General features: G+C 38.0%; 1 non-coding gene across 1 annotated transcript; it reads right to left on the reverse strand.

The window, feature by feature from the left end:
* Window positions 1-3,034: 3,034 nt before the first annotated feature.
* On the reverse strand, window positions 3,035-3,141 carry LOC148848824 (small nucleolar RNA R71). The gene has a single exon (XR_016101545.1). It is a non-coding gene; the product is annotated as a small nucleolar RNA R71 (small nucleolar RNA).
* Window positions 3,142-16,162: the final 13,021 nt, after the last annotated feature.

Consider the following 16,162-nt stretch of genomic DNA (forward strand, 5'->3'; position numbering starts at 1 on the left):
TACTCAAAGATTGTCTTTATGTACAAAACTTAAGAAGATATTTGATTTCTCTTTCAAAACTATGTGCAGATGGTTATTCTGACTTCTTTAGTAATACGATTACTATTAAAAGAAATAACAGATTCATTGGATACGGGGAACTGGAGAACAGTCTCTATGTTCTACATCCTTCTCTAAAAATTAACTTAACCGAAACTACATCGGCTGAAATCCCCAAGAAGAGAGCGCGTGATACAGTTAATCCCACATGTTTGTGGCACTACTGATTTGGGCACATCGGTGTTGACCGAATCACAAGGCAAGATGACAAAACAATCATTTGACGGTAAGCCTGAAAGATGTACAGGCACACTTGACCTAATACATACTGATGTATGTGGTCCCCTAAGTGTTAGGACACGGAATCAACATGTGTATTTCATCACCTTCACAGATGATTTCTCACGATATGGTTACGTGTACCTAATAAGACACAAATCTGAATCCTTTGAAAAGTTCAAAGGATTTCTATCGTAAAGATGCAACCAGATGTAGTATTTCTATCATCTTGATCTGACTAGAAATCAACATCAGTATACCCTACGATCTGCAGTGAACTACCATCGAATACCAGACAAAACTCTTTTGTCCTTCAAAAGTATTTTAGTATGTTCTTTACAGTAGTCCAGTGCTCTTGTCCTAGGTTAGATTGGTATCTACTTACTGCACTCACAGCTTGAGCAATGTCTGCCTGAGTGCACAACATGACAAACATAATACTTCCTACGGTAGAGTCATAGGGAATTTCCTTCATGCCCTCAATCTCCTCAAGAGTCTTAGGAGATATACCTTTGGAGAGAGTGACTCTGTGCCTAAAAGGAACATTTCCTTTTTTGAAGTTCTCCATGCTATATCTCTTGACAAGTTCTCCGTGCTATATCTATTTGGACTCATATTTCTGTTTAGGGCATGAAAGAAGGCATTAGGAGCAAAGAAAGACAAATCGGATGATTTTTCATAGTTTCGACATCGTTTAGTAATCTAGGCGTAACTTGCATATCCGAACTCTGAATGGGTTGATTCAAGATCCATTAGAAATATAAGAGAAAAATCCACAACATTCATGTTTTTGGGCTTTCATAGATTTGGCCTGCATCAAAGTCAAATCCGGGGCCAAAGTAGAGGCAAATTCGAAGGAAGGCCCAATCCGCAGCTGAAGCCCAACTTGCAGAAAAACCTGGCTGAAACCCAATTCGCAGAGGAGGTCCAATATGAATCCAAGAACAAGAAATTGAGAAGAGTCCCTCCAGATCTAAATTCTTGATGTAATCTTAGAGAGGTAAGAGGATTGAGTTCATTAGATAAAAATATAAGATTAGAATTAGGATAGGACTTTCTATTCTTGCAAAGATCAAATTCAAAAGGAAGTAGGAGACCATCCCCTCCTCTTTAAGCTATATAAAGGAGGGGGTGGACCAGCTTTAGATATTACACAATCACTCAATCTTTGGAGGGGATCACGAATTGCATTGAGAAATCAGTCAAGAGAGGAAAAAAGAAGTCAAGAAACAGAGGAAATAAAATCAATAATTCAAGAAATCTCAAGAAGAAGGTGGCAGCAAGAAGAGGAGATCTCAGCACCATGAGTGATTCCAAGAGTTCTTTCTTTCCCTTTGTTTGCTTTAATTCTCTTATCATGAACTGATTTGTTTCTTGCTAGGGATGTGGAAAGCCTAACCATATTAATGAATATATTTTTATCTTTATGATTTATCCAAGATTGTGATTTCCATATAGTCTATGAATTATTGTGCTTAATGCAATTAAGAGCTTGGCCACCTCTTAATTGATTTGTGTTATGCGAATGAATCAAGAGAGGAATTCACATAATCGACTGAATAATTCAGTGTGAATTGAATGGTAGATAGAGATATATATGCATGATTCATCTGAATTTAATGGTTTTTCTTGGACTTAATGCATTTCCATATTGAGAGCTCTACTTGAGAGATCAAAGGGTTACCTGATGGACGTAGTTTTAGTATATCTGGAGAGAGAATATTAAATAAAATTGGAAAGACCTCAGCTTATGGGAATAACAAATAATCTTGGTTCATCGGATCCATTAATATTCATTACATTGGTTAGGTGGACCTAAAGTCCTAGCGATTTCATCCATTGCATATTCAGTTAGTGATCACCCTTGCTTCTATTTTCTTTTTCTAGTTTTTATTTTTAGTAGTTATTGCTCAAAACTGAATTTCGATTGTCCAAATTATTAGGGAAGACTGTAGTTCTAATACTTATTTTGTTAAATCTCCGTGGGAACGATATTTTTATACTACTTGATAACTAGTGCACTTGCTAGGGTTATATATTTATAGCTATCAAGTTTTTGGCGCCATTGCCAGGGATTTAATATTAGAACTTGTTGACCTTGATTAATTTGGATTTTTTATTGCTGTTTTTATTTTGTTATTATTTTATTTTTATTTCTACTTGTTCGATTTCTTATTGGTTCAGATTTGCTAGTGCATGACATGTGCTAGATAGGAAGGACTAGCTGAATTTGATCCAGAAATTGAGAGGACCCTTCGCTTGTTGCAAAGGGCCAACAAAAGGAAAAGCAAGAGAGGTTGTTATTTGTGAACCAAACATAGAGATTGAAGAAGAGATGGCAGAAGGAAATCACACCCTCTTGGACTATGCTTGTTCAAACATTGATGGGGCGACATCCAGCATTTGCAAGCCCACCATTCATGCCAATAATTTTGAAATCAAGCCTGCAATAATTCAGATGATCCAAACAAGTATTCAGTTTAGTGGGTTACAAAGTGATGACCCTAATGCACACATCGTTAGCTTCTTAGAAATATGTGATACATTTAAACATAATGGAGTTAGTGATGATGCAATTAGGCTTAGATTATTTCCTTTTTCATTGCGTGATAGAGCTAAAGATTGGCTTAACTCACTCCCTGCGGGAAGTATCACCACTTGGAATGGTCTAACCCAAAAATTTTTGGCTAAATATTTCCCACCCTCCAAAACAGCAAAGTTAATTAATGATATTACTACTTTTGCTCAATTTGAGAGGGAATCCTTGTATGAAGCATGAGAACGATTCAAGAAGATGCTTAGGAAGTGTCCTCACCATGGAATACCAACTTGGAATCAAATTCAGGCCTTTCATAATGGTATTACCCCCCTCTAACTGATCCATTATTGATGCAGCCGCAAGTGGCACGATCATGAGAAAAACTCTAGAGGAAGCTTATGACCTAGTGGAGGAGATGGTATCAAATAGCTGCCAGTGGAGCAATGACCAAACCAATCAGAGGGGAATACACCATATCGATTCCCTTGTAGCCATATCTGCGCAACGTGCTAATCTGAATAAAAAACTTGACACTTTTAATGCTGCAGCCATTAATACACCATCTAGCATCTCATGCGATTTATGTGGTCAAATAGGACATATTGATTCTGATTGTCAATTAAACAGTCCTTTTAATCCCCATGAGAATGCTAATTGTATCTCTCATGCTGGAAGGTCAAACTTCAACCCATACTCCAATACATACAACCTAGGGTGGAGGAATCACCCAAGCTTTTCATGGAGTAACAATCAGCAAAAGGCACCCATGGGTTTCCAACCACAGCTGCCCCCACATGAAAAAAGTACAATCTGGAGGAAATGATCTCTAAATTCATTAATGCCACTCAAGAAACATTGATTAAAAACTTAGAGATTCAAGTGGGGCAGATTGTAAGCATGTTGTCATAATGGAAAGAGGGAAGGCTACCCAGCAACACAGAAAAGAACCCTAGAGAGCATGTAAACGCCTAACTTTAAGAAGTGGGAAAACTGTTGGCGAAATTCAAAGAAAGGACAAGGAAAATGAAGTGGCCAATCTACAAAAGGAGAATGAAGGAAGTACCCCTAAACTGAATTTACATGAAATTAAACTTCCTATTCCCTACCCAAGAAGAGTCTTGAAGGCTAAATTAGATAAGCAATTTGAAAAATTTTTAGAAGTTTTCAAAAAGATTCATATTAACCTTCCTCTTCTTGATGTTTTGTCGCAGATGTCGAAGTATGCCAAATTCCTGGAAGAAGTAATGTCAAACAAAAGAAAGTGGGAGGATGGTGAGATGGTAAAACTAAACGAAGAATGTTCAGCCATTCTTCAAAAGAAATTGCCCCCAAAGCTTAAGGATCTAGGGAGTTTTTCCATACCTTGCACCATAGGGAATACTTAATTTGAAAAAGCTTGCACCATAAGGAATACTTAATTTGAAAAAGCTTTATGTGATTTAGGTGCTAGTATAAATTTAATGCCTTATTCTATTTTTGAAAACTTGGACTGCATGAACTAACATCTACAACTATTATCCTGCAATTAGCTGATAGAAGCATTAAATATCCTAGGGGAATAGTAGAAGATGTTTTGGTCAAAGTGAGAAATTTTATTATTCCTGTTGATTTCATTGTATTGGATATGGAGGAAAATAGGACAATGCCATTGAGTCTAGGGAGACATTTTCAAGCTACTGGTGATGCTTTAATTGATGTACGAAAAGGTCTACTTACCCTTAGAATCAATGGTGAAGAAGTGGTGTTCAATGTATTTAAAACCATGGAACATCCCGATACAATTGAACATGAAATTTATGCAATCGATAGCATTGATGTTGGTGCAGCCGAAGTAGACACATCTAAATCAGAAGACATGCAGAAAGTTGCACTTAACAAAAGTCCTAATCAATTGCAACAAGTAGAGCAGAAGTTTGTATTGAAATCATAATTGCGAAATTTGACTTCTAAGCCAAATTCTTTTGAAATTACAATTCATAATGCATCTTTACCTCCATCTCACATAAAACCCCTCCCATTTATTGTGCAGGTCCCTATTCCAGGTTTAAACCCACCTATGAAGGATGAAAGAGGGAAACATCGGAAGTTAAAAACCAAGTGGGCTGGACCCTTTAAAGTGGCTAAGCTATTCCCTCATGGAGCGATTGAAATACATAATAATGATGGGAGTACATTCAAGGAAAATGGACAGCGGTTGAAGCATTACATCAAAGGAGAACAACCCATCCACCATGAATCTGTTCTCTCCTTGAAACTGCCATGAAGGAAAAGTGAAAGTCAAGCTCACGACTTAAAATGAGCACTTGTGGGAGGCAACCCATTAAGTTTAGTTGTTTGTTTTGTTCAGTTTTCTTTTTTTTATGTGTTTTCTTTTCGTAGCTCACATCTGTAGGATCTCAACGAGGCATTCAGGGAAGTCCTCTTAAATCTCTCTCCTTGTTATTGTTATGCATATTCCATACATTGAGGACAATGTATATCTTAAGTATGGGGGAGGATTAAGGGATTGATAAATTTTATTCGGATTCTACCATGCTTTAATCATCATTTTTAACCTTTCCTTTTGAAATTTATGCTCCTTAGAGACTTGTTTTTGAATGATTGCAAACCACCCTGAATCATGTGTTTAGGTGGGATAGATAGGAAAGGATGCAGGAAAATCTAGCTGAAATTTTTGACCCTTGGGAGCATTTGGTTTCTAACGGACAAATATGGTTTGATTATTCCAGAACTTGTTTTGTTAGGCATGTTGAGACCACGATAATGAGTTCATGTATTGGAATGTGTTATCCAAAAAAAAAAAAAAACTCGTGTGAGGTGAAGCAAAAAATGCGCTCACATCGAGAGAAAAAAGAGCTAGTGTGAGATGGAGCATAAAATGCATTCACACTAAAATAATAAGAAAAGGGTGAGATGGAGCATAAAATGCACTTATCCTTAGATCCCAAACCCTAATTCACCTTTTGATGCATTGGACTCATGATAAGTGGTGGAGATGTGATACGTAAGCAATCTTATGGTAATAACATTCCGTGTTTTGTTCTAAAAAATCGTGAAAGGGGAATTGTTTTGAATCTTGTTGCATGTGATTATGAAAACAAGGAGGGCTTACTCTAGCCCTAAATTATTCATGCGAAAAGATGCTTGCTTCCCTTGATTGTTGATCTCACCTGGGGACATGTGGATTGGCGATTTAAGATTATTAACTTTGACAAGTTAAAGAGGAAAAGAAATGGACGACTGGAAGGACCATTAATACTAGATCAAGGCATGCGGGAGAACAAATACCCTATTGAGAAAAATCCAAAACAATCTTTTAGTTAGCTTGTTCTTGTTTTAATTTTAATTTTGAGTTTTGTCTTGCCCAAGGACGGGCAAGAGTTTAAGTGTGAGGGACTTGATGAGAGTGAAATTTATCATATTTTTATCCCCAATTATTATGTCTTTTATACCAAATTAGCATCTAACTTGACTCATATTTCTGTTCAGGGCATGAAATAAGGCATCAGGAGCATAGAAAGACAAATTGGATGATTTTTCACAATTTCGATATTGTTCAGTAATCTGGGCCTAACTCTCGTATCCCAACTAAGAACGGTCTGATTCAAGATCCACTGGAAAGATAAGAGAAAAAGCCACAACTTTCATGTGGCTTTTGCAGATTCGGCCTGCATCGAAATCAAATTCGGAGCCAAAGTCGGGGTAAATTTGTAAGAAGGCCCAATCCGTAGCTAAAGCCCAACTTGCAAAAAAGCCTAGCTGAAGCCCAATTCGTAGAGGAGGTCTAATATGAATCCAAGAACAAGAAACTAGGAAGAGTCCCTCTAGATCTAAATTCTTGATGTAATCTTAGAGAAATAAGAGGATTGAGTTCATTAGATAAAAATATAAGATTAGAATTAGGATATGACTTTCTATTCTTGCAAAGATCAACTTCAAGAGGAAGTATGAAACCACCCCCTCCTCTTTAAACTATATAAAGGAGGGGGCGGACCAGCTTTAGATATCACACAATCACTCAATCTTTGGAAGGGATCATGAATTGCATTGAGAAATCAGTCAAGAGAAGATAAAAGAAGTCAAGAAATAGAAGAAAGAAAATCAAGAATTCAAGAAATCTCAAGAAGAAGGTGGCAACAAGAAGAGGAGATCTCAGCACCATGGGCCAATTCAAGAGTTCTTTCTTTCCCTTTATTTTCTTTAATTCTCTTATCATAAACTGATTTGTTTCTTTGCTAGGGTTGTGGAAAGCCTAACCATATTAATGAATATATTTTTATCTTTATGATTTATCCAAGATTGTGATTTCCATATAGTCTATGAATTATTGTGCTTAATGCAATTAAGAGCTTGGCCACCTCTTAATTGATTTGTGTTATGTAAATGAATCGAGAGAGTAATTCACATAATCGACTGAATAATTCATAGTGTGAAGTGAATGGTATATAGAGATATATATACTTGATTCATCTGAATTTGTTGGTTTTTCTTGGACTTAATGCATTTCCATCTTGAGAGCTCTACTCGAGAAATCAAAGGGTTACCTGATGGACATAGTTTTAGTATATCTCGAGAGAGAATATTAAATAAAATTGGAAAAACCTCAACTTATGGGAATAACAAATAATCTTGGTTAACCGGATCCATTAATATTCATTACATTGGTTAGGTGGACCTAAAGTCCTAGCGGATTCATCCATTGCATATTCAGTTAGTGATCACCCTTGCTTCTATTTTCTTTTTCTAGTTTTTATTTTCAGTAGTTATTGCTCAAAACTGAATTTCAATTGTCCAAATAATTAGGGAAGACTGTGGTTCTAATACTTATTTTGTTAAATCTCCGTGGGAACGATATTTTTATACTACTTGATAATTAGTGCACTTGCTAAGGTTATATATTTATAGCTATCACAACATAGCTTCCGTATAAAACACGGCGTCATGGCTTCCATCAAGCAACTTTCTTGATCATAGCCATAACGAACTGGAGGCCTAGATACCCGGGTAGATCTCCTAGGTTGGTTATGTTAGACAGTTTTGTATGCCCTTAGCTTCAATCAAAATGATGTATTTTATGAGTTTATTGTAAATGAATAAAAGTGCATATTTGATTCATGTTCCCTTGGTATGTTTCTGTGTAATACCCTTAAACTGGACACTTAATGAGACTCGTGTTAGTTTAGAATGTTCACAGCTAGTCGGTGGGTCTGGGGAGACCTATCCTAACAAGGCTGACACTGTGGTACCACCAAGTTGGTTGGGGTGGCTTGTCTCAGCTATTGGGGTGAGACCTAGGCACATACAGTATGAAATTAATTGAATCTTTGAACTGGACCAGATTTCCAGTATTGCCCTGGACATTGGAGATTGATGAGCAAAATTAGAAAGTTACACCCGACCCCTAGACTCGATTATGATACTACATTAGGTGTTGGATTGGGCTGTCTTTGATATACCAATTAGTGAGATCCTTAGCGGGGGTCAAAACCTGGGTATGTTGGGACAGTCTGAGAATTCATCTGAGTGGGAAATCATAGTGACAGGATCAGCCACTTTGTCGGACAAAGGTAATGATCGGGGATGCACTCTCACTGATGGAAACCAAGACTGCTGGCAGCCGATTTCAATCATTGAGATTTGTTTTGAAAAATATATTTTATATGAGATATAAAAGTATATATATTATGGTTTCGAAATGATTTGCAAAAGGTTTTAATTCCCGGGATCCATATAAGCAGAGAGAGTGCAACACTGTTCCTTGTAGCCGAGGGAGAGGTCCTCTCTTGTCGGGCAGTGTATGACCATTATGGGCTGAGAGGTTAAGTGTAAGACCATTGAGGATAATACCTGATGGGCTAATCTTGCATCTACCCACAGTCCCTGGGTGTTACAAGGTGGCTTGGCCCAGGGACCACTTAGGGTATGTGTTGGGCCCATAGAGCCCATCTGATGGGTTTCAGGGGGTGCACTGTCCATAATAGTGTATTCGGACAGACCTTGTAACAAAGGCTAGGCTGAACCCATGTGGCTGATGTGTAGATCAATGTTTGGGTCCCACACCATACAAGGAAGCTCAATTGGGCAGCAGTTTGGAAGGCTAAATGAATACATAACCCTAAATGGGCCTTAAGCCCATTTCTGAGATGGATCAGCTGATAGGATTGGGCCCACACCCTATCCACTCAGAGAGTCCAAGATCTAAATGAGATTTAGATCTGGAAACTTCCTAATTAGATTAGGAGATGGCTGATCTAATCTGCAGATAAGATAAGGGTTATCCCTTATCTTAAAGGGACTTCTAATCCAGATATGAACTCCTAATGGGATTAGGAGCTGATCCCTTTAAGTCTATAAAAGGAAGAGGAGGCGACAGCCTTTAGACACACAATCCTCAGCAACAGATAGTCTTGTCTTCAGAGCTGAAATCACAGAAGAGAGATTTCTGCCTCCTTCCTGCAGCCGCCGCCTATAGCAGTTCGATCTCCATTCCTTAGGAGAAATCAAGATTGGATCTTGATTCCAATCTTTTGGAGAAAAGATTGGTGGGAGTTGTATTCACAATCCGTCCAGGTGATTCTTGAGAAGGATCAAGTTCTTTTAGAAGAACACTGTTGATTCTGCTCCACCCTGCACTGCGCCATCTTCAGTGGGAGCAGATTTTGGATCCTACCTTGGGCGTGAACACCTCCATTGAGACATATTGTTTCTCTGTATCAGGTATTATCTCTCCCCACTCCTTTTGGTTCAAATCTGGTTCAATTTATGGTTCAAGAATGATCCTTGAAAATATGATTTTCTAAATAGGGAATTCGATTCCCAGTTGAAGGGAGAGAAAAAATTTTGAAATTCACCCCCCTTATTCCGCAATCTTTGAGCGTCCATATAATGGATTTTCTATCCCTTTAGGTTATTATCTGGATCTTGTGGGATATCTTCCACTACCCCTGAGCTCTCCACATCAAGAACAACTTCCTAATAATGATTATTTAGGATGTAATCTTCCTCCAAGAAATGGACATTTTGATTGTAGAACACTTTCTGCTCTTTTGGGTCATAGAATAAATATCCTACAAAGTTTTTGGGATAGTCTACAATAGGCAACAGCTGATCTTGGATTCCAATTTGTTAACACTTGTTCTTTTTAACATGTGTTGGATGTAAACACCCCATTTTTGCACTCTTCAGTTAACCCCACAATCGACTTGGGAGTATTCTTGGAATTTTACAAAAATTGGGGCCTCAACGATCCAAAACCATAGGTACATAGGGCCAAAAAATCTGAATCCAACAACACCAAGATCACTCGAGTCCAACAACATTTACCCCATCATCCTAAGACCCAAAGCCGAAACTGATTCCAATCATCCAATCAAAGTCATTTTAATCTTAATCCTCATTTCACATAAAATAAAAAATCCGAGACCATAGGTCTGTAAATGCAAAGAATCTGAATCCAACGACACTAAGATCACTCGAATCTGACACCGCTTACCCCTTCGTCTCAAGACCCGAAACCGAAACCGATTTCAATCGTCCGATCGGGATCATCTCTGGTCCTAAATCCTAACCCCCATAAAATCTGAAATCCAACCTTATAGATGAATAGAGATCGAAATTATGAATCCAATGGTACCAAGATCGTCCAATTCTAACACCGTTAGCCCCTCCATCTTGAGACCCAAAGCTAGACTCGATCCGGGTCCTCCATTTAGAATCATCTTCACAATAACTTCGAACCTAGGGCATTCCCTGACCCAATCTTCCCCTCAGCCTTTAGAAACATCTTAAAAATCTAAGATTTGACCAGATATAGCTTCCAATCAATTAAGCCAATCACCTAAACTTGGAATGTCCAGTTTTGGTAAATTGATGAAATCTTTCACTCTTTGTCTTGATTTATTGAGAAAATCTCTCACAAAGCTGTCTTGACAGCTCATTCTCTCAATCAATATCCCTCCAAAAACCATTCAAGCATCACCATTGATGTCCCTTATCTTCCATCTCTGCCCTCCATTCCCCTCTCAAAAAATCTATAAATACCTCCCCATTTTCACATCCAAGACACACAAGAAAGCCTAAAGCAATTACTCTATACTCACTAGTATAGAGAATACCCCCTTCACATCCAAGAATTCCCCCATTCACATTCCCCACATCCTTCTATCCCACCACATCAATCTTAAGTCTAAAAACCCCCTAGGTCAAGCCACATTGAAGAAGAAAACCGAAACATTCTTGAAGACTGAAGTTGTTGCAGAAATGTTGAATGCGTCCAACATCATTTATTGGGCTACATGAACAATACTTTCTTATTCCTCAGGCCAAACATATATGCTGCTAAATGCATCTCTCTTACCTCTGGATCAATCATATTCAAGGTGAGTTCACAATCTTGGGTTGATTTGTTTGATCTGCTCATTGTTGCTAGTAATTGTTAAGGGTTTATTTTGTTGGCTTGATCAAATAGTCGTATGTTTCTTTCAAGGATTTCTGCAACATCTTCGTTATTAGTTTGACCGGTGATGGATTGTTTTCACTAGTAGCTATTTTATTGATAATCAAATTTCTCAGTAGTCATCAATTCACGTCACCTAGGTTGTCTAGATTTCATCAATGATTAGTTAGCCTATAGTTGTTTTTCAAGTCTGTAGCATAAGTTTTATCATTGTGATTATTATTAGTCTCAAGTGTTAAAAATGGCTTAGTTAATTGATTTGTTTATAATACAGGCATGCATGCATATGTTCAATTATTATAGTTTCATGTGGTTAACCGATTGTTTCTATCTTTTCCACCATTCCCATTATATGCATTAATTAGGCCTGGCCTCCTTTAACATTTACTCTGTTCAATTTTTTTTTTTTTTTCCATCAGCACTTTTAGTTTAATACACTTGTTAGTTTCTAGGATAAATCATTTGTTTACGTATCCATCCATCTTTTCTTCTTTTTCATTTTCAGCATACAAGGTAGGAAACATCTTTAGGAATTTTCCATTAAGATTTGATAGATCATGTTCTTAAAGGTTCCATTTAGAAATTTTTTATAAATAGGAAATTTAGTAGATAGGTTTGTGTAAGTAGTTTGCTAGTCATTAAATCCTCTAATTAGTATTATCTTTCTATTTTGAGTTTTCTTATTGTATATATTTGATTCAAGGATTTACTACGTCTTTCACAAAATCGCAAATCTCCTAGTTTTAATAGCTCCTTTTCCTATTTTGTTTCTTAATAAATTCCTTTTCATGTAATACTAGATCTTTTTCTCTTACTTATTTTTGTTAATTTGAACTAGTCCCCTTTAGAAATTTTCTTTTTTAATGCCCAAAAATTATAAAATTAACCATAGAACATTGGTGAAGTAGAGGCTGGTTCAACCAGGCATGTGTGGGGTGCCTAACACCTTCCCACACCGTACCTTGGTCCCTAGACCCTAAGAATCTCATCCCCATTGGGCAACGAGTCACCAAGAAAACAAAAATGTTTTTCTTGAAAAAATCCTGGGCTTTACTGAATTCTCAATTCCCAAAAATTTAGGTGGCAACTCCAAACTCCATATCCATTTTATCCGTCCTTCCCTCCGGGTCGGGAAGCCACACCAAACAACCCTGAACTCTCATATGGAGTCTTAGGAAAGGATTTGATTGGAACCTAGTTCATCACGTATATAACAATCTCTAATGCATACCCCCAAAAGGATGTAAGTAGTTCTGAGTGTACGAGAAGTGATCGGACCATATCCAATAAAGTCTGGTTCCTCCTCTCTGACACATTGTTTAATTTTGGTGTAGTAGGAGGAGCTAACTATAAAACAATCCCATTGTCTCTTAAGTATTCCCTGAATTTTTTGGAGAGATATTCGCCTCTTCGATTTGATCGAAGGCCTTAATGTGTCTCCCCAACTGTTTCTCGACCTCTTGCCTGAACTCTTTGAACTTTTCAAAGGATTTAGACTTATGTCTCATTAGGTACACATAACCATACCGAGAAAATCATCGGTAAATGTTATAAATTAAACATGCTGGTTATGTGTCCTAACATTCATGGGACCACATATATCAATATTGTTAGACAGTTGTATGCCCTTAGCTCCAATCAGAATGATATACATTTTGAGTTTATTGTAAATGAATAAAGTACATATTTGATTCATGTTCTTGTGGTGTGTTTTTGTGTAATACCCTTAAACTAGACACTTATGAGACTCGTGTTAGTTTAGAATGTTCATAGCCATTGGATAAGTCTGGGGAGATTTATCCTGCCAAGGCTGACACTAGTGTGCTTCCAAAAGTTGGGGTGGCCTACCTTAGCCGCCAGGGTGAGACCGAAGGCACATGCAGTGTTGGATTAATTGGATCTTTGAACCGGACCAGATTTCTAGTATTGCCCTAGACCTTGGAGATTGATGGGCAAAACTGGAAAGTTACACCTGACCCCTAGACTCGATTATGATACTGCACTAGGTGTCGGATTGGGCTGTCTTTGATATACCAATCAGTGAGATCCTTAGCTGGGGTCAAAACCTGGGTATGTTGGGACAGTCTGAGAATTCATCTAAGTGGGTGATCATAGTGACAGGATCAGCCCTTTTGTCAGACAAATGTAATGATCGGGGATGCACTCTCTCTGATGGAAACCAAGATTGCCGGCAACCGATTTCAATCGTTGAGATTTGTTTTGCAAAATATATTTTATATGAGATATAAAAGTATATATATTATAGTTTCTAAACGTTTGCAAAAGGTTTTAATTCCCAGGATCCATGTGAGCAGAAGTGCAACACTGTTCCTTGTAGCCGAGGGAGAGGTCCTCTCTTGTCGGGTAGTGTTTGATCATTATGGGCTGAGAGGTTAAGTGTAAGACCATTGAGGATAATACCTAATGGGCTAATCTTGCATCTGTCCACAGTCCATGGGTGTTACAAGGTGGCTTGGCCTAAGGACCACTTAGGGTAAGTGTTGGGCCCATAGAGCCCATTTGATGGGTTTTAGGGGGTGCACTGTCCATAACAGTTTATTCGGCCAGGCCTTGTAACAAAGGCTGGGATGAACCCATGTGGTTGAAGTGTAGATCAATGTTTGGGTCCCACGCCATACAAGGAAGCCCAACTGGGCAGCAATTTAAAAGGCTAAGTGAGCACATAACCTTATTGGGTCTAAAGCCCATTTTGAACTGGGCTGATTTGATCAGTTAAATGAGGGGCAAATCCTGAGATTAGATTAGCAGATAGGATTGAGTCTAAACCCTATCCACTCAGAGAGTCCAGATCTGAATCACATTCAGATCTAGAAACCTCCTAATAGGATTAGGAGGGGGCTGATCTAATCTGCAGATAAGATAAGGGTTTACCCTTATCACTTAAAGGGAATTCTGATCCAAATATGATTTGGATCAGCAACTCCTAATGGGATTAGGAGCTGATCCCTTTAAGGTTATAAAAGGAGGAGGGGACGGCAGCCTTTAGTAGATATTCACATTCTATCTTCAGAGCTGAAATCACAGAAGAGAGAATACAACATCACTGTGCTAAATCTCTCTTGCCGCCTCCTTCCTTCCACCGCCATATTTGCCAGTTCGATCTCTTCTTTTTAGTGGGTGTGATCAAGATTGGATCTTGATATCAGTCCTTTGTGAAAGGGCTAATTGGAAGTAGTGATCACGTGTCGTCCAGCTGATTCTTGCGAAGGATCTGGTTCTTTTGAAGAACGCTGTTGATTCTACTCCATCCTGCACTACGCCATCTTTAGTGGGAACAGTCTTTGGTTCCTTCCTTGGGCATGAACACTTCCATTGGGAGAAACTATTTCTCCATATCAGGTATATCCCTCACTTACCGCTTTTGTTCAGATCTGGTTCGATTCTTAGTTCAAGATTGATCCTTGAAAAATATGATTTTTCTAAAATAGTGAATACGATTCACAGTAGGTAGGAGAGAAATTTTTGAAATTCACCCATTCTATTCCACAAGATTCAGGCGTCCATATGATGGATATCTCCTCCCTTCAAGTATGTATCAGGTCTAGTGTGCCTGTAAATCTTTCAGGCTTACCTAATATTGTTGTTTCTTCATCTTACCCTGAAGGAAAGGTTCATAGGTTGTAAGATCTTCTATAGTTAGAAAATCCAAAAGACCATCGTTTACCAACCTTGAGATACAATCTATGTTAATGTGGCAAAGTCGGTAATGTCACAGGCATGTGGGATTAATTGTATCTCAAGTTCTCCGTAGGTGATGAATTTGTTATTCCCTTTAATAGTAATCACATTTTGAAACAAAAATCAAATTTCTTCTCAAATTATGTACATAAAAACAGTCTTTAAGTAAAATAATTCCCTCTCCGTCACTCAACCTTCTTCTTGTCTTGAACCCTTGCAATGTGTTAGATGCATGAGTAGAAGCCTTGGAGTCAATACACCAGGACGCAGAAGTATCTAACAAATTGGTTTCTATGATAAAGGATTCGAAATTACCTTGCCTTTTGGTCTCCAGATATTGAGAACAATTCCTCTTCTAGTGTCTGGTTTGTTTGCAGAAGCGATAGGCATCTAATATCTTATCCTTATGCTTTTTTCTTGCCAACCTTCTTCTAAGGCTTCTTCTTTACCTTCCTCTTCTTCTTACCCGATTTTCTAGCTTCAACAAGCATGGCAATCGACTTGTCCTTCTTAATCAATTTTGTAGCCTTCTGCAACATATTGTTGAGTTCCTAAAGACTAACTTTTAGCTTATTCATGTTATAGTTCATGATAAACTGATTAAAAGAGGGCGGCAAAGAGTTTAGGATGGTATCAATTTTGGTATCATCATCTAGCCCAGATCTGAGAGCCTCTAGTTCATTAATGTATCCCATCATCTTTAGACAATAGTCATGAACCTATTGGTTCTCAATCATCTGTGTGGTCATAAACAACTTTAGGACATTCTATCAAATAGAAGGATTTAGCTCTTCATACATGGTCCTTAGACTATCCATGATATCCTTGGACACTTTGATCTTATTGAGTTGTCTCTATATTGGATTGTCTAAGGAGGCTATAATGTAACACCGGGCAAGAGAGTTATTCTCCTCTCATTCTTGATATTCCCTCCTATGGGCCTCAGAAGCCCTATCACCCAAACGTTCTGGTATAGGGTTTTTGGCTACCTTATCCAATTTCTCAAACATCAGCATCAACATAAGGTTATGAAACCAGTCAGCATACTTTGGGCCCTTAAGTTTGTTGTCGTCCAGCAATTTAGCGAACTGCCCATTTGCCATTTCTAATAAAAGGCAATGCAAATTATTAGTCGACAACCTAAATTGATT

The sequence above is a fragment of the Nelumbo lutea genome, chromosome 6, assembly GCF_056320005.1.
Source record: "Nelumbo lutea isolate HS-2025 chromosome 6, American lotus-T2T, whole genome shotgun sequence".
NCBI lineage: Eukaryota > Viridiplantae > Streptophyta > Magnoliopsida > Proteales > Nelumbonaceae > Nelumbo > Nelumbo lutea.